This window comes from Bombina bombina, chromosome 6 (genome assembly GCF_027579735.1).
Source record: "Bombina bombina isolate aBomBom1 chromosome 6, aBomBom1.pri, whole genome shotgun sequence".
NCBI lineage: Eukaryota > Metazoa > Chordata > Amphibia > Anura > Bombinatoridae > Bombina > Bombina bombina.
In genome coordinates, this window is record NC_069504.1 from 1,063,354,050 (window position 1) to 1,063,368,264 (window position 14,215).

Genomic DNA, 14,215 nt, shown 5'->3' on the forward strand with positions numbered 1-14,215 from the left:
GATTCTTGCATTTCTTATATATTACACTAGGTTGATTTGGCAAACATGGGCCAATCACTTCATCAGACTTTAAAACATGCCAATGTTTTTTGAGGATTCTTTCTAATTTTTTATTATCCTCATTGTACTGTGTAATAAACGGGACTTTTAGTTCACCAATCAGCCAATTCATGCGAATTAGGAAAAATTGCATGGAAGATTTAGATTACAATCAACAATCACAAATTTTGGTGAATAAATTTATTAACAAGGGATACAATGTAGAATTAATAGAAAATGCAAGAACCGAGGCCGCTAATATGAATAGGGATCTTTTATTGAGTAGAAAACAGAGTAAAACTAATGTTGCCACTATACGGGAAGATGGTGAACTAAAAGTCCCGTTTATTACACAGTACAATGAGGATAATAAAAAATTAGAAAGAATCCTCAAAAAACATTGGCATGTTTTAAAGTCTGATGAAGTGATTGGCCCATGTTTGCCAAATCAACCTAGTGTAATATATAAGAAATGCAAGAATCTGAAAAATTATTTAGCGCCTACTGATTTAAAGAAAACAGCTAGTTCTCTAAATGATATAGATCTGAAAGGTGACAAAATTGTGGGTTTTTTCCCATGTTTGAGCTGTAAAGCCTGCAAACACTGAACTAAAAGAAAAGAATTTAAATCAACAATTACAAAGAAGGTATATAAAATCAAAAACTTATACAGGTGCACTGACTCAAATGTGGTTTATTTATTAGAGTGTTCGTGTGGGATTCAATATATAGGTGAGTCCACTAGGCCTATACGTGACAGAATTAGGGAACATCTAAACTCAATTGAAAACATGAATCTCGAAAGGAACAAAGATCTCCCTGTCCCTAAACATTTCAAAAGATGTAATAATGGGAACACTAAGCACTTTAGCTACACTGTGATTGACAAAATAAAACCAAACTGGAGAGGGAGTAATGTATTAAATGAACTTCTCAAATTAGAAGCCAAGTGGATATTTGACCTTAGAACATTGACTCCAAATGGTCTAAATCTTGAGTTTGATTTAGGTTGCTTTTTATAATAATATTGTTAGAATAAGAAAATAACACTAGTATTTTTATATATGATTTCATCACTCCAATTTTTATAAGTTTTTATAAGATTTTATATCTAGATATTTAATCTTATTATATTTTAGTTTTAATGTCAAATATGTTTTTCACCATTTTTTTCCATATTTCCAATATATATTTATATTTATTTAAATATATTTATCATACTTATATCTGAGGATACTTATCACCTTATTAAAGCTAGCGAAAGAATTTTAAACAAATATTTTAATAAGCTTCCAAAACTTTTTAAATTATTAAATGTGATATCCTCTGGCAGTTTTACTCGATTCGGTTTTTATGTGTTTTTTATGTGTTTTTTATATATTTTTTATATATTTATCATGTTGTCATTTCTAATCTGATTTCTAAGTGCGATTTTGACAGTTAAAGTAGTGGTTTGTATATATCTTACCATTTATCTAGCAAGTTGTAAGTTTTAGTGTTGGCATGGCAACATGCCGTTTGTACCTGGGCCGCGGCTTAGAACAAAGAAAGATTGACAGTTAGCGCCTGCAGTGATTGCGATTGGTTATGAATTCCTCCAATCCGAACGCAGATATAGGTATATATTTACCCGGGAAAGAGTACTCCGGTAACGAGCTTGACAAAGATTGAAAAATTGAAACGCGTTGCTCATAATCACTCCGTTAACGGAGCTAATATCTATATTCGCATAGAGCCGATATTCCTGTGACCAGACGGTGTATCTGAATTTTTGGCCCACGGCACCCTAGACTGTTCAGCCTGATTGCAATTCAGCCTGTCAGTTCTCAGGGGTTATTCATGTTAGCTGCCGCTGGTAGGATCGAAGGCTCCGGGATTGCGAGTAGATAATACCTGTAATTATATATTTATATTTATCCATATCGTATTTATACTTTTATCATCTAATTGTTATCAATTTTATGGTGTGGTGATCCTTTGGGACTATTGAACACACAAGTATATGCACCTGGGCATCATACTTTTGCAGATATCGACTTTCTTAACTGAGGCTTGTCGTCAACACGGATACTCAAGTTTGCAAGCACAAAGGACTAAAAGACTCTCTTATAGACTATTTCACATCTGTTCGATTGGACACACAGTATCAAACCATTGTATTTTGTACTTTGTTTTTTGTATATTTTTATTTCTGTATTTTATTTATTGATGCATTGTTATTTGAGATATTAAGGTCGACCTTTTACTTATTGTATTAAATGTATTTTTATTAATTTCAGTATATCTATGTAAATTTCTTATAAACATACATATGAATTGCTCTATATAAATATACCCATTTTTTATCCGCTTTTTATATCCGCATTTTATTGATTGCATTTATTGTAGTAATTTATTTGCAGTACTGCCTAGTATTTATCATAGGACTTATAGATTAGGCATTTGTGGTTAATCTTCTGCGCTTGCTATAGTCTACTCATATCTGGTATTATAATCTGTCCAATACGGCTGTACTTTAGCTCTCCTTGAGCGCTCCATTATCAAACATTTTAAATATTTGCTAGTTTCTATAGAATCTGAGAGACTTCTATCTGTTTTTGGAGTTTGTGTAGTAGTTTTATTTTGGCGCAGTCTCAAACCCTCTGTGTTTCCCGTTAATAATTTCTGTAAGCCTCTTAGGTATAGGAAAAACGTCAGTACACACCGGTACCGCATAGTATCTATCCAGCCTACATAATTTCTCTGGAATTGCAACCGTGTTACAATCATTCAGAGCCGCTAATACCTCCCCTAGCAATACGCGGAGGTTCTCAACCTTAAATTTAAAATTAGAAATCTCTGAATCCAGTCTCCCTGGATCAGATCCGTCACCCACAGAATGAAGCTCTCCGTCCTCATGTTCTGCAAATTGTGACGCAGTATCGGACATGGCTCTCACATCATCAGCGCGCTCTGTCCTTAACCCAGAGCAATCGCGCTTGCCTCTTAATTCTGGCAATTTAGATAATACTTCTGTCATAACAGTAGCCATGTCTTGCAAAGTGATTTGTATGGGCCTCTCTGATGTACTTGGCGCCACAATATCACGCACCTCCTGAGCGGGAGGCGAGGTACTGACACGTGAGGAGAGTTAGTCGGCATAACTTCCCCCTCGTTGTCTGGTGATAATTTCTTTACATGTAAAGATTGACTTTTATTTAAAGTGACATCAATGCATTTAGTACACAAATTTCTATGGGGCTCCACATAGGCCTTCAAACATAGTGAACAAAGAGATTCATCTGTGTCAGACATGTTTAAACAGACTAGCAATGAGACTAGCAAGCTTGGAAAATACTTTCAACTAAATTTACAAGCAATATAAAAAACGCTACTGCGCCTTTAAGAAGCACAAAAAACTGTCACAGTTGAAATAACAATGAACCAAATTAGTTATAGCAACCAAATTTTCACAGTAAATGTATTAAGTTAGCAAAGGCTTGCACCCACCAGCAAATGGATGATTAACCCCTTAATACCCAAAAACGGATAACAATTTAATAATTAACGTTTTTATCACAGTCAAACACACTGTCACAGGTCTGCTGTGACTGATTACCTCCCTCAAAATGAATTTTGAAGACCCCTGAGCTCTCTAGAGACGTCCTGGATCATGGAGGATGAAGTAGGAAGATTGTGACTGAAATTTTACTGTGCAAAAAAGCGCTAAAATAGGCCCCTCCCACTCATATTACAACAGTGGGGAAGCTCAGTTAACTGTTTCTATGCAGAAACAAAAGTTAGCCATGTGGTAAAAATCATGCCCCAATAAGTTTTATCACCAAGTACATCACAAAAAACGATTAACATGCCAGTAAACGTTTTGAACATACATTTTAAAAGTTATGAAGTGTTATTAATAAGCCTGCTACCAGTCGCTGTTACTGCAGTTAAGGCTCATACATTACTTCAGTATTAACAGTATTTTATGAGTCAAATTCCATTCCCTAGAAAAATACTTTAGTGTACACACACTCATCAGCCTAATACCAGTCGCTACCACTGCATTTAAGGCTGAACTTACATTACATTGGTATCAGCAGTATTTTCTCAGTCAATTCCATTGCTTAGAAAAATAATTTACTGCACATACCTCGTTTGCAGGGGGGCCCTGCATGCTATTCCCCTTTTCTGAAGTTACCTCACTCCTCAGAATGTGCGAGAACAGCCAGTGGATCTTAGTTACGTCTGCTAAGATCATAGAAAACGCAGGCAGATTCTTCTTCTAATGCTGCCTGAGAAACAAACAGCACACTCCGGTGCCATTTAAAATAACAAACTTTTGATTGAAGAAATAAACTACGTTTAAAAACACCACAGACCTCTCACAGCGACCTATCTTTAGTTAGGTTGCAAGAGAATGACTGGATATGACATGTGAGGGGAGGAGCTATATAGCAGATCTGCTTGGGTGATCCTCTTGCAACTTCCTGTTGGGGAAGAGATATAATCCCATAAGTAATGGATGACCCGTGGACTGACTACACTTAACAAGAGAAATAAAGTTTGTAAGCAAAAAGCTGAAGTTTGTAAATTCCTAATATTAATTTAAACTAATGATCCACAAATAACTTTACATCCCAATCAAAGTTCAAACCGGCCGGCACCCTGGTGCCCAACTGAAAAATCCAGTAAACTTCTCTTTTACTAAGAGCAATACCTCTGTTGCCACCTCTTGGGTGCCTGGATATCAGTTGGATCGCTTGGAGCAGCAGGGAGCTGTCAGAATTATGATATTTTTTGAAGTGCAGGGAGATAGGGGTAGTAGACTCCAGATCATCAATTGAGCGCAAGTGCTCAAGAAAGCGATCCTTTAACGCACGAGTCGTTTGTCCTACATACTGTCTGAAGCACCCCCTGCAGGTCAAAAGATATATGACATAGCAAGAATTGCACGTCATATGTTCTCGAATCTCAAATGTCTTTTGGTAATTAGTAGATGTGAAATTAGTGCCAAAAGAGGAGACAGCCCTAGTGGAATGAGCTGTAATTCTCTCAGGAGGCTGCTGTCCAGCAGTCTCATAAGCAAAACGAATCATACTTCTCAACCAGAGGGAAAGAGAAGTAGCCTTCTGATCCTTACACGTTCCTGAGAAACAAACAAACAAACAGGGCAGAAGACTGGCGAAAATTCTTAGTCACCTGTAGGTAGAATTTAAGAGCATGTACAACATCCAAGTTGTGAAACAGACGTTATGAGAAGAAGGATTGGGACAGAGAGAAGGAACAACAATTTTCTGATTAATATTTCTATCCGAAACAACTTTAGGAAGGAAACCAAACTTAGTACGAAGGACCGCCTTATCGGCATGGAAAATAAGGCGAATCACACTGCAAGGCTGAGAGTTCCGAAACTCTCAGAGCAGAAGAAATAGCAATAAGAAACAAAACCTTCCAAGATAACAACTTAATATCTATGGAATGCATTGGCTCAAACGGAGCCTGCTGCAAAACTTTAAGAACAAGATTAAGGCTCCAAGGAGGAGCAACAGGTTTAAACACAGGCCTGATTCTGACCAGGTCCTGACAAAAAGATTGAACGTCTGGCACATCCACAAGACGCTTGTGAAACAAAATAGATAATGCAGAAATCTAACCTTTCATAGAACTGACTGACAACCCTTTCTCCAAACCTTCCTGGAGAAAAGACAAAATTCTAGGAATCCTGACCCTACTCCAAGAGAAGCCCTTTGATTCACACCAATAAACGTATTTACGCCATACCTTATGGTATTTTTTTCCAATAACAGGCTTCCGAGCCTGGATCATGGTCTCAATGACCGATTCAGAATATCCACACTTAGACAGAACTAAGCGTTCAATCTCCAAGCAGTCTGCTTCAGAGAAACAAGATTTGGATGCAGAAATGGACCCCGAGTTAGAACATCCTTCCTCAGAAGCAACCTCCAAGGTGGTAGAGATGACATCTTCACTAGGTCTGCATACCAGACCCTGCGAGGACATGCAGGAGCTATTAGAATTACAAACGCTGTGTCCTGTTGGATACGAGCAATGACTTGTGGAAGGAGTGCAAACGGAGGAAGCAGGTATGCTAGACCAAAATCCCAAGGAACCGCCAGAGCATCTATTAGAATGACCTGCGGATCTCTTGACCTTGAACCGTACTTTGGAAGTTTGGCGTTCAGCCAAGATTTGAGGGTTAACCTGGAGAACACTTCCAAATGGAGAGCCCACATCCCTGGATGAAATGTCTGTCTGCTCAGGAAATCCGCTTCCCAGTTGTCCACTCCTGGAATGCGGATGGCAGACAGACAATAGTTGTGAACTACCGCCCACTGAAAAATCAATGCCATCTCCTTCATGGCTAAGGAACTCCAAGTTCCTCCCTGGAGGTTGATGTAAGCCACTGAGGTGATATTGTCCGACTGGAACCCAATAAACCAGGCTAAAGACAACTGAGGCCAAACCATCAGAGCAATGTAAATCGCTCTCAACTCCAAGATGTTCATAGTCCCTGCGCCTTTAGTGAGTCCCAGACTGTTCCCCAGTCTAGCAGGCTGGCGTCCATGCTCACAATCACACAGGAAGGTCTCCGGAAGCATGTGCCCTGAGACAGATGCTCCTGAGAAAGCCACCACGGGAGAGAGTCTCTTGTTAACTGGTCTAGATCTATCCTCTGAGACAGATCCGAATGGTCTCCGTTTCATTGCCTGAGCATGCATAACTGCAGAGCTCTCAAATGGAATCGAGCAAAGGGAGTGATGTCCATGAAAGCGACCATCAGACCAATTACCTCCATACATTGAGCTACTGATCGCCAAACAGTAGACTGTAGAGAGAGGCAAGAAGAGAGAATCTTGGATTTTCTGACCTCCGTCAGCAAAAATTTTCATAGATAGGGAATCTATTATGGTTCCTAAGAAAACAACCCTTGTAGCTGGAACAAGGGAACTCTTTTCCAGATTCACTTTCCATCCTTGGGAATGTAGAAAAGACAACAAGATCTCTGTATGAGTGTTTGCTTGTTGAAAAAATGGCGCCTGAACCAATATGTCGGGCTACTGCAATTCCCCGAGACCTGATCACTGCCAAGAGAGCCACCAGAACCTTTGAGAAAATTCTAGGAGCTGTGGCAAGGCCAAATGGAAGAGCCACAAACTGAAAGTGTTTGTCTAGAAAAGTGAATCTGAGGAATATGTGATGATCCCTGTGGATAGGAACATGAAGATACGCATCCTTCAGGTCTATGGTCATCATGAACTGACCCTCTTGGACCAAAGGAAAATTGTAACGAATGGTTTCCATTTTGAAGGACGGTACTCTGAGAAACTTGTTGAGACACTTCAGGTCTAGAATGGGTCGAAAAGTTCACTTTTTTTTGGCAACCACAAACAGATTTGAATAGAATCCTAGGCCCTGTTCCCTTACTGGAACTATCACTCCCAGGAAGGAAAGGTCCTGAACAAAGATCAAGAATGCCTCACTTTTTATCTGGTTTACAGATAATCTTGAGAGGTGGAATTTGCCCCTGGGAGGAAAATATTTGAATTCTATTTTGTAACCCTGAGATACTATGTTCACAGCCCAAGGATCTGGGACATTTCATATCCAAACTTGATAAAACAGAGAAAGTCTCCCCCACACTTGATCCGATCCCGGACCGGGGGCAAACCCTTCATGCTGACTTAAACTCAGCTGCCAGTTTCTTTGATTGCTTCCCCTTATTCCAAGACTGATTAGCTTTCCAATAAGACGTGGAATGTTCCTGCTTCGAAGAGGGAGAGGAAGACTTTCCTTTGAAGTTACAAAAGGAATGAAAATTACCTTGACGTCCATTAGGTTTGTTCTTCTTGTCTTGTGGTAGAAAAGACCCTTTTCCAGCTGTAATATCAGAAATTATTTCTGCCAGACCGGGCCCAAACAAGGTCTTACCCTTGTAAGGAAGTGCCAAAAGCTTGGACTTAGGGCTAGGACAATGAAGCCAGACATCTTGGCTCCCAGTCTAATAACTTGCATGTTAGCATCAGAAATGAAGGAGTTGGCTTGTTTGAGAGCCTTAATCCTATCTTGGATCTCCTCCAAAGGAGTCTCAACTAAAATTGATTCAGACAAGGAGTCGCACCAATAAGATGCCGCACTTATCACCGTAGCAATACAAACTGCAGGTTGTCATTGAAGACCCTGATGAACATACATCTTCTTCAAATAAGCCTCCAGCTTTTTGTCCATGAGATCCTTAAAGGGACAGTACACTGTAAAAAAATTTTTCCATTAATGTATTTTAAATGACTTGTTATACCACCTGCAGAGTATAAAATATTTGAGAAATTGCATTTTCGGGTTTATTTGTGTATATGAAGTAGCTGGTTTTGTGCTTTGAAACCACAGCCTATTACAAGAGGTTGAACATAAGGTATTATCAGATCTCATTATGTTATAACTTTGTGTACACACACTAGCTTCGTTATCTAATATTTGTCTGGAACACCAAAGCTCAATACATAGAGAGAACAATGGAAAATTTTCATTTCATTACTTAACTATCCTGCATCCCACTGAGAGTGTAACTTCTTCTGCTGACTGTGTTTACTTAGGCTTGTCAATAGCATATACTCCAGTATCAAAACTTTCAGTATAGGTTGGGAAACCACAAGCTAAATCAGCTATTTCAAATGCTGAAATAGGAGTAATGGAGCCACTTGCAACCAATTTAATACACTCTAGCAGGTAAAAAGGATCATTGGGAATAATTTAAAGGTGAGAAAGTTTTTGGGTGAACTGTCCCTTTAAAGGAGAAACTATCCTCTATAGGGATCGTGGTTCTCTTAGCCAGAGTAGAAATAATCCCTTCTACTTTAGACACTGTGCACCATGAATGGAGTCAGCCACAGGAAACATCTTTTTAAAGACAGGAGATGGGGAGAAAGGTATCCTTGGCTTCTCCCACTCCTGTGCCCAGAGGCAGAACTTTTTTTCATTTTCTGCAATGAGATTTTTTTTTAGTGAAAATTTTTCTCCAGTGTCTTTAACAAGCTGGTGTTACTTACTAGGTGTGCATGAGGACAGGTTCATGTACAGCCTGTGTATACACCATATACACACACACACACACAAACACCATACACACACTATACATACACCCACACTATACACCATACACACACACACATACACCATACACACACATATCATACACACACAACATATACACATACACACATATATACACACACACACACACAACATATACACACAACATATACACACACACCATATATATATATATATATATATATATATATATATATATATATATATATATATATATATATATATATATATATATATACACACACACACACACACACCATATATACACACACAATATATACATACACACACACCATATACACACACACAACATATACACACACACCATATACACACACACAAACAACATATACACATACACCCCCCCCCCCCCGCCCATGCAATTTCGCTCTCCACCCCAACACCCCAAAAAACAACTAAATCAATTTTTTTTTTTTTTTTTAAATGATTAGCCCAGCAGTGGATCATCCACTGGTGGGCTAATCATTTTCAAAAAAATATGAAATAAATTGCAATATGTGAAACTGGACCTAAGCAGTACTAATAAGTAAATACATATATAAATTCCTGCACTGTGGATTAATTTAAAATATTTACTAATTAATTAAATGTTGGTTTTTAATTTATTTATATATTTGTTTAAGTACATAAATATTTAATGCAATGCACGGCATTGCATAGTAAAAATCAGTGTCGAACCTAATGTCTACAGGGCCCTGGTACAAGAATGTTGGGCCCCCCTAAAAGCATCTCACCAGTTTTGGGATATTCACTACATATTTATTGTTTAGACAGCCACTGTACAGCAAAATTACCACTTTCATGAATACCAAGGGAATGCCTAACATAACAAACTCCCCTAACCCATATACACACACACTATCCAGAGCATACACATACACATGTACACACAAACACAAACTACAGAGCATACACATGTACACACAAACACAAACTACAGAGCACATACATGTACACACAAACACAAACTACAGAGCATACACATGTACACACAAACACAAACTACAGAGCACACACAAATTTATGTACACACTCCAATATATAATCCAATAATAAAAATACAATGTATGTGTGCCTCAAAACAGAAGAGAGCAGTGTCTGCAGCTGCACAGATGTTCAAATCCTCACGAACCTGCCGCTCCAGCTTTCTGCTGCATGCGCCTACAGTCAGCCCTACCCTGAACAATCCCCACCACCAGAGCAGTTACCTGGTAACAGTGGTAACCCCAGCAGAACCTTTTCTTATACAGTATGATTGGTTGGATGCCAAGTTGGGGCTTAGCATTCAGTGCTGCACAGTGAACACCTAAAACAGCACATGGCACTAGCTTGGCATGTCACATGATCCCAGCTCAGTCTGGCACAGTTTCCCACAAATAAATATAAGCAGAGAACTTTTGACTGTGACAGTATTAGGACTGACATCAGCAGTCTGGCATGAACCAAAAAAAAAAAATTTTTTAGGACTCTTGGGCCCCATAACAAAGACTGGGCCCCGGGCAGCTGCCCCTTTTGCCCTGTGTTAAAGACGGTCCTGGCGATAAGAATGCAGATTCCACAGTGTTCTGCCTTGGGGTTCCTGTATAATAATCTCCATCACACGGTCTGGAACAGGAAACACTTCCACAGAGGAAGGAATATCATAGTATTTGTTAAGTTTACTAGATTTCTTAGGGTTGACAGCGACAGAAGTATCTGAGTCGTCCAAAGTAGCCAATACCTCCTTTAACAGTACACAAAGGTGTTCAAGCTTAAATCTGAAGTTTACTTCTTCAGTATCAGATGAAGGAATTATACTGTCCGAATCTGAGATTTCACCCTCAGAGGCTACTGACATATCCTCCTCATCAGACTTATGAGGGAGAGCAACCTGCGTAGCAGTAGAAGGAACAGAAACCTTACTATTTGAATGTCTAATTTTCCTCTTGTGTTTCGCCAGCAAAGGAATAGCAGATACAGCAGAAGATACCTGTGCAGCAATTTCTGCAGGCAAATAAACTCCTCCAGGAGGCTGAGAGGAACTGCAGGGCACTGTATGTGACACCATAGAGGCTTGGGACGTTTGAGGAGAAAGCTGTGGCATTGCCTGAACGGCATCATCCTGAGAGACATTGGGCTCAGAAACAAAAAGTTTATCTTTACATTTCAAAGTCCTTTTTGAACATGAGGAACAAAATTGCATAGGTAACACAATTTTGGCCTCAAGACACAATAAACACTTATCCATGACTAAGCCTGAGGAATTCCCAGAAATAAAGGAATAACAAGATAATAAAAATGTTAAATTTAACACTGTCACCTTAAAATTTAAATTTTGCACTGTCACTTTAAATGATACAATTTAAACACTATCACTTTAAATTTATACAGAGTGGATTAGCGTTCAAACAAATAATCCTCAATTAGCACCTCTGCACCTGCCCCACTGAGGAAAAATTGACAGCCATTTACAAGTCAATGAGGCCCATTTATCAAGCTCTGAATGCAGCTTGAGGGCCGGTGTTTCTGGCGAGCCTTCAGCCTTCGTCTGATAACCGCTGCTCCATAACCCTGTCCGCCTGCTCTGAGCAGACGGACAGAGATCGCCCTGCTGGTTGCAGATTGGCCGCAAATCTGCAGGGGGCGGCGTTGCACCAGCAGCACACAAGAGACGGAGAGTGTATTGCTCTCCGCATTCAGCGAGGTCCAACAGACCTTTAATAAATAGGCCTCTTTGTCTTCTCACAGAAAAAAATTTAAAGCACGAACCACGTCAAGATTGTGTAAAAGACGTTCTTTCTTTGAAGAAGGATTAGGACACAGTGACGGAACAACAATCTCCTGATTGATATTCTTATTAGATACCACCTTAGGAAGAAACCCAGGTTTGGTACGCAAAACTACCTTATCTGCATGGAAGATCAGATAAGGGGAATCACACTGCAAGGCAGATAACTCTTAAACTCTTCGAGCCGAAGAGATAGCTACCAGAAACAGAACTTTCCAAGATAAAAGCTTGATATCTATGGAATGCAGAGGTTCAAACGGAACCCCTTGAAGAACTTTAAGAACTAAATTTAAACTCCATGGCGGAGCAACAGGTTTAAACACAGGCTTGATTCTAACTAAAGCCTGACAAAACGCCTGAACATCTGGAACATCCGCCAGACGCTTGTGCAAAAGAATAGACAGAGCAGAAATCTGTCCCTTTAAGGAACTAGCTGACAATCCCTTCTCCAATCCTTCTTGGAGAAAAGATAATATCCTGGGAATCCTGACTTTACTCCATGAGTAACCCTTGGATTCACACCAATGAAGATATTTACACCATATCTTATGATAAATTTTCCTGGTGACAGGCTTTCGAGCCTGAATTAAGGTATCAATGACCGACTCGGAGAAACCACGTTTTGATAAAATCAAGCGTTCAATCTCCAAGCAGTCAGACGCAGAGAAATTAGATTTGGATGGTTAAAAGGACCCTGAAGTAGAAGGTCCTGCCTCAGCGGTAGAGTCCATGGTGGAAGGGATGACATGTCCACCAGATCTGCATACCAAGTCCTGCGTGGCCACGCAGGTGCTATCAAAATCACCGAAGCTCTCTCCTGCTTGATCTTGGCAATCAGACGAGGGAGCAGAGGAAACGGTGGAAACACATAAGCCAGGTTGAAAGACCAAGGCGCTGCTAGAGCATCTATCAGCGTTGCCTTGGGATCCCTGGACCTGGATCCGTAACAAGGAAGCTTGGCATTCTGACGAGACGCCATGAGATCCAGTTCTGGTTTGCCCCAAAGTTGAATCAACTGTGCAAACACCTCCGGATGGAGATCCCACTCCCCCGGATGAAAAGTCTGTCGACTTAGAAATTCCGCCTCCCAGTTCTCTACTCCTGGGATATGGATAGCTGATAGATGGCAAGAGTGAACCTCTTAGAATTATTTTTGAAACCTCCAACATTGCTAGGGAACTCCTTGTTCCCCCTTGATGGTTGATGTAGGCTACAGTCGTGATATTGTCCGACTGAAATCTGATGAACCTGACCGCAGCTAGCTAATGCCAAGCCTGGAGAGCATTGAATATCGCTCTTAGTTCCAGAATGTTTATCGGAAGGAGTGTCTCCTCCTGAGTCCACAAGCCCTGAGCTTTCAGGGAGTTCCAGACTGCACCCCCGCCCAGAAGGCTGTCATCTGTCGTTACTATTGTCCAATCTGGCCTGCGGAAGGTCATACCCTTGGACAGATGGACCCGAGATAGCCACCAGAGAAGAGAATCCCTGGTCTTTTGATCCAGATTTAGTAGAGGGGACAAATCTGTGTAATCCCCATTCCACTGACTGAGCATGCAGAGTTGCAGCGGTCTGAAATGTAGGCGGGCAAACGATACTATGTCCATTGCCGCTACCATTAAGCCGATAACTTCCATACACTGAGCCACTGAAGGGCGAGAAGTAGAGTAAAGATCATGGCAGGAATTTAGAAGTTTTGACAACCTGGCCTCTGTCAGGTAAATCTTCATTTCTACAGAATCTATCAGAGTTCCTAGGAAGGAAACTCTTGTGAGAGGGGATAGAGAACTCTTTTCTTCGTTCACTTTCCACCCATGCGACCTCAGGAATGCCAGAACAATGTCTGTATGGGTCCTGGCGATTTGAAAATTTGACGCCTGTATTAGAATGTCGTCTAGGTAAGGGGCTACTGCTATACCCTTAGGACCGCTAGGAGTGACCCCAGAACCTTCGTAAAGATTCTTGGTGCCGTAGCTAACCCAAAGGGAAGAGCCACAAACTGGTAATGCCTGTCTAGGAAGGCAAACCTGAGAAACCGATGATGATCGGAATGTGCAGATAAGCTGATGGGGTGGCAAGGTTAGTGTGTTAAGGGTGTTTACTGTCCATCTAAGCTAAAATTAGCTAATATTAAAAATGTTAAATTTTTATTACACAATCATTAAATACAATTATGTTAAATTATGCAATTCATTTGTGCTTTAGATAGCAGAAAAAGATATAGGGGCCGAATTATCAAGCTCTGGATGGAGCTTGATGCCCCTGGTTCCACGCGAGCCT

General features: G+C 40.2%; 1 protein-coding gene across 2 annotated transcripts in view; it reads right to left on the reverse strand.

Moving 5' to 3' along the window:
- The window catches only part of LOC128664166 (protein mono-ADP-ribosyltransferase PARP12), a 380,066-nt gene that overhangs the window by 280,425 nt on the left and 85,426 nt on the right, over positions 1-14,215 (reverse strand). The gene's annotated exons all lie outside the window — the stretch shown is intronic.